The sequence below is a fragment of the Trachypithecus francoisi genome, unplaced genomic scaffold (genome assembly GCF_009764315.1).
Source record: "Trachypithecus francoisi isolate TF-2019V2 unplaced genomic scaffold, Tfra_2.0 Lachesis_group0, whole genome shotgun sequence".
NCBI classification, from domain to species: domain Eukaryota; kingdom Metazoa; phylum Chordata; class Mammalia; order Primates; family Cercopithecidae; genus Trachypithecus; species Trachypithecus francoisi.
The window spans coordinates 126,549,224-126,555,550 of record NW_022681453.1 but is presented as its reverse complement, the minus strand read 5'-3'; positions in this window follow the sequence as shown (position 1 = coordinate 126,555,550).

Here is a 6,327-nt window from a genome sequence, read left to right as displayed (position 1 = left end):
GATTACAAGTATGAGCCACTGTGTGCAGCCAGGAGACCTGTCTCTTGAAGAACTCTACCTTCACTGAGCCTCTACCTAGACATCAGACACCACGTGTTCCTGTTTTTCTTCTGCCACACAGACTCCCCCTTGGCAGAGCCCACCTCTTCTTTCTGGCCTCTAAATATTGGAGTGTCCTAAGAGGCAGTCCTCAAAGCTCTTCTATTCTATCTATTCACACTCCCTAAATGATCTCATCCAACCTCATTCAATCAGGAGCAGTGACTGCACCTAGAGAGGAACAGCTGTGGGGAGGCCTGTGTGACGGGAGCTGTGGCTTTGATCAAGGGGCTCAGGCAATCTTCAGGAAAGGAGCTGGGGGAATATACCACCTCACTTGCTCTTTTTTTCTGATCTGCCACAGGACTAGCTGACTCCAGCTGGAAACCAGGGGTTGAAGTCCATTGACTTAATCCATACAGGTCAGGCTGTGTGAAGGTAAAGAGCAGAGTGGAGAGGCATGGAGTGAGAATAAGGAAGGCTACAAAGATATGCAATACACTGTAAATATGCTGAAGACTCCCACATTTGTGTATTTCCAGCCCTAACCTTTCCGGTCAAATCCCAATGGCCTTCTTGGTCATCTCCTCCTGAATATTCACTTGACTGTCCCATCTCCCAGCCTGGTCTGCATCCCCTTCCTTCTATACTCTCCTCCCAATTTCACCACCATTCACACAGTTGTTTAGGCCAAACCTAGCTTTCATCCCTGAATCCTTTCTCTTATAACCAACCCATGAGCAAGTTATGCCAGTGCCACTTTTAAGAAATGTCCAGAATCTGGATATTTCTCACCACACCCACTGCTTCCACCCTAGTCCATGCCCACATTGTCTCTTGCTTGTATGAGGGCAGTAACTTCCTAACCCCCATGTCTACCCTTGCCCCCAGTATGGTCTGTTCTACCTTGGCCCCATGAGGTCTACACAGCAGCCAGAGTGATCCTTCTCCAGCTACTCTTTAACCCTTTACCTTGTTTTAATTTTCTTTCCAGCAAGTAGCTCCACGTAAATACCTATTATATGTTTATTCATTTATTTGTTTATTGTTGTCTCTTTCATTAAAATTTAGGTTCCATGATGGCAGGAATCTTCTTATCTACTAAGTTTTCCCCTCCGTTGAATAGGCTAATTGTTTAATGGAAAATGAATATAACTTTTCAAAACACACTGTCAAGAGGATGAGAAGACAAGCTACAGACTGGTAGAAAATATTTGCAATATATATATCTGATAAAGGACTATTACCCAAAATACAAAGAACTCTTAAAACTCAATAATAAGAAAACAAATAACCTGACGAAAAAATGGCAAGAGACCTGAACAGATACCTCACCAAAGAAGATACACAGAGGCAAATAAGCATGTGGAAAGGAGCTCAATATCATATGTCGTTAGAGAAATGCAAATTAAAACAACAGCGATGAGATTCTACCACACAGCTATTGGAATGGCCAAAATCCAAAACACTGACATCACCAAAGGCTAACAAGGATATGGAACAATAGGAGCTCTCATTCATTGCTGGTGGGAATGCAAAATGGTACAGCTACTTTGGAAGACAGTTTGGCAGCTTCTTACAAAACTAAACCTACTCTTACCATGTAATCCAGCAATCATGTTCCTTGGTATTTACTCAAATGAGTTGAAACCTTATGTCCACATAAAAACCTGCACATGAATGTTTATAGCAGCTTTATTCACAATTGCCAAAAATTGGAAGCAATCAAGATGTCCTTCAGTAGCTGAATAAATAAACTGTAGGACATCCAGATAAGAGGATGCTAAAAAGAAATGCTAAAAAGTGCTACAAAGAAATGAGCTATCAAACCATGAAAAACATGGAAAAACTTTAAATGCATATTGCTAAGTGAAAAAAGCCAATCTGATAAACCTATATCACAGGTTCAGGTCTGCGATATAAAACAACACATCACAAAGCAGTTTTACAGATAGCTTGTATGTAGGTTTTAGGACTGGATATTCATATTTTCTTATAAAAGGTCAATAGGTTCGGAAACATCACTTCTTAGATTCTACAAAAAGAGTGTTCTGAACTTGTTAAATGCAAATTCAACTATGAGTTCAACTATGCAATCTCTGGAAAAGGTAAAACTGTTGAGACAATAAAAAGATCCGTGGTTCCCAGGGGAAGGTATGATTTCATCTATGTGATCTCTAGAAAAGGTAAAACTATTGAGACAGTAAAGATCGGTGGTTACCAGGGGAAGAAGGGATGAATAGCAAAGCACTGAGGATTTTAAGGCAATGAAACTGTTGGACTCTACCATGGTGGATATATATTATTATATATTTGTTCAAACCCATAGCATGTAAACCACCAAGACTGAACACTAATGTAAGCTATGGACTCTATCAATGTAGGTTCATTGGTTGTAACAAATATACCACTCTGGTGTGGGATGTTGACAGTTGGGGAGGCTGTACATGGTATTGGTGCAGGGGGCATATGGGAATTCTACGTACTTTCTGTTCAGTTTTGCTATGAACCTCAAACACCTCTAGAAAGTTTACTTTTAAAAAAGAAAAAGAATAATATGTGTGGAGATCCTAGAGGGAAAAAAAAGAACCATAAATCCAGAAAAACTAGTCCACTACACTCTGAAACTAATCATTTGTCAAAACAGCAAATATACACTTAACATGTGTGCATTTCATTGTATGTAAATGTTATATCAAAAGAAAACCTATAAACAAATATTGAATTCTAGTTGTGATATGCATGCTGAAATATTTATGGGGGAAGTGCACTCATGTCTGCAATTTATTTGAAATGCATCAAAATTGGATGGATTAAGGAATAGGTAAAAGAATAAATGGATGGATCGATGGATGCATGGTAGACAGACAGACATATGATAAGGCCAGTTTTGTATATTGAAAGTAGAAGAATCTGAGTGATGAGTATTTGGTTGTTCACTGTAAAATTCTTTCAACTGGCTGTATGTCTGAATTTTTTCATAATAAAATGTTGGGATAAACTATATTCAAAACAAGGGTGCAGCTTCCCCTTGTTTTTGAGATTTATTAGTGCCAAACATTTTAATGACCTTGGCAGTTATGGTGGGACAGAACACTTAAGCTAATAACTGAATTGTCACTTTGCTTAAATTAAAAACTCAAAGATGTTTTTTCAGAACTCCAAGTCCTTAAAAAGTTTATAAAGAATGTGAAATGGAAGATTGCTTATGCTCATCTTCAAGCCACTTAGTACCGGCATAAGCCTCAGTCCTCAGAATCATCTATAATGCATGCAGTGTGTGCTCTCAGCAGTGTTTTTTCTCTTTTCTTGACGTCAGTTGCCATTTGTAAGGGTTTCCAAGGTAGTGACCAGACACATCTAAAGGCAAACCTATAAGAAAGAACAACATACTTACTTCTTCCCTTTTAGCCTCAAATATATTTAAAATTCATAACACATTCAGTCTGATGAAATTCTACTTCAGAGAGAAGCAGACTTCACAGTACAGAAAAGAGCTCCCTACTCTTGTCTCTGCAGCTCTGCTTTTAATGACTGGATTTGCTTTAAAAAAAAAAAAAAACTGTACATAGACTTCTCTTTGCACCACAGTTTCCCCCGCTCCCACCCGCCCCCGAGGAAAAAAATGTGAGAAGATGCTAGGTATATTTTAAAAATAATTTTGGTAAAATCAGTAGAAAGACCTAGTTTACCTCAAAAGTCGGCATGGGAAAAATTGGATCTGTTCAAAACAGGAATATATCATGTTCCTTGGAAAGTATGTGATTTTAAAAAATCAATTAAGACATAATACTTAGGGCTATCAATCAGCATGGTTAATTGATATATTTCTACCTGGACAGATGTTGCATTTTATCAGTTCTATATTTTATATAAATAAAACATAAGTTTGGCTAGGTGTGGTGGCCCGTGCCTGTAATCCTAACACTTTGGGAGGCCAAGGCAGGAGGATGGTTTGAGCCCATGAGTTCAAGACCAGCCTGGGCAACATAGGGAGACCCCCATCTCTACCAAAAAAATTAAAGATAAAAAAATTAGCCAGGCCTGGTGGTGCATACCTGTAGTCCCAGCTACCAAAGTGGGAGGGTCACCTGAGTTCAGGGAGTTCAAAGCTGCAGCGAGCCATGATTGTGTCACTGCTCTCCAGCCTGGGCAACAGAGTAAGACTCTGTCTTAAAGATAAATAAATAAACAAACAAGGGTAAGTTTTATAACTGTATGTTTTAAAACACGTATGTTTTTATTTGTGGCAGCAATAAATAAACCATTATGGATTAAGGAGGAACCCCATCACAGTTTTTAAACGTACACTCAAGCCAGGTTCTCCAATGTGGTGCTTATAGTCCCAGTTACTTGGGAGGCCGAGGTGGGAGGATCGCTTGAGCCCAGGAGTTGCAGGCCAGCCTGGGCAGCATAGCAAGACTCTGTACTTTTCTGTTTATTTATTTATTTGAGAAATGGGGTCTGCTATCTTATTTAAAAACAACATGACAACAAGGAAATAAATTCATTTGGCTCATAGCCATCCCATTTAAGCTTCTGATTTTTTTTTTTTAAGAGACAAGATTGGAGTGCAGTGGTGTATCATAGCTCACTGCAACCTCAAACTTCTGGGTTTAAGCAATCCTCTTGCTTCTGCCTTCCAAGTATTTGGGACTACAGGTATGCACCACCTTGCCCAGCTAATTTTGTTTGTTTGTTTGTTTTACTTTTAGTAGAAACAAGATCTTGCTATGTTTCCCAGGCTGGTCTTTAACTCCTGGCTCAAGCAATCCTCCCCCATTAGCTTTCCAAAGTGCTGGAATTAAAGGTGGGAGCCACTGTGGCCAGCCAGTTTCTGATTTTTTTAAAAAACTTAATTTATTTTGGGGAGAAATCTCACGATGTTGCTCAGGCTGGTCTGAACTCTTGGGCTCAAGGAATCCTCCTGCCTCAGCCTCCCAAGGAACTGAAATTACAGGCGTAGACACTATGCCTGGTTTAAGCTTCTAATTTTCACACACACATTTAACTAATATATATTAAATGCTTTCTGTTTTTCAGGTGTTATGCTGATAATAGATAGCTGAGTATGTGCCTCTCCTCCAGGGACTTGCAATCTAGTTGGAAAGATGGCATGTAAATAACTTTTTAGGGATATGTGACAAGCAGTCCATTTGGGCTGCTGTAATATAATACCTTAGATTGGGTAATTTATAAATAACAGATATTTTTTTCTCACAGCATTGAACATTGAAAGGGCCATACTAACAAGTGCTGCGAGAAGCTTTTGATTCTGCCTGGAAAGATCTGGAAGGGCCAAACCCCTGTCCTCAGTTCCTTGTAGAGACAACAGGGTAATCTTTTCTCTTTTTTTTTTTTATTTTTTATTTATTTATTTTTTTTGAGACAGAGTTTTGCCCTCATTGCCCAGGCTAGAGTGCAATGGCACAATCTCAGCTCACTACAACTTCCGCTCCCGGGTTCAAACGATTCTCCTGCTTCAGCCTCCCGAGTAGCTGGGATTACAGGCATGTGCCACCACACCCGGCTAATTTTGTATTTTTAGTAGAGATGGAGTTTCTCCATGTTGGTCAGGCTGGTCTCGAGCTCCCGACCTCAGGTCATTTGCCCAACCTCAGCCTCCCAAAGTGCTGGGAATATAGATGTGAGCCACTGCGTCTGGCCTAGAAGCAGAGTAATGTTTGTACTGAGCTAGCCAGAGTTGGAAACTGGTAGCCTACGGACTATATCAGGATTCCAAACTCATTTTGTTTGGTCTACAGAGGATTTTGAAAATCCAAGAATATCTCATATAAAAATTCAGATTTGTGGAGTTTTCTGAAAAATTGCAAGATCTGGCAATTCTGGGCTACAATCAACGCGATCTAGACAAGCTGCCTTCAGTTTGTTTTATAGCCAAACTGCATGACCACTGACTAATTATACTGCCTTTCAGCAGTTGACCGTCTGTCCCTTGTTAAGTAGGATTGATAATACCGTATTTGCGTTTTTTGAAAGTGGATTCTGTAAGAGCAGGGATTGGAGCAGTATTTCTCAAAAATTGGTCTACAACTACCTTTGTCAGTATCATGTACAACAGTTCTTCCCAACATTTACTGTGGGTATGAATCACCTGGGTATTCTGCAGACTGTGCTCTTTCAAAGTCTTAGAGTGTGTCATTCAACAAAGGAGTCACTAGTCACATGTGACTACTTCAGTTTAAATTAATTCACATTCAACGCCTCAGCACACTAGTCACATTTCAAGTGCTCAACAGCTACACGTGTCCTGTGGCTACGTCACTG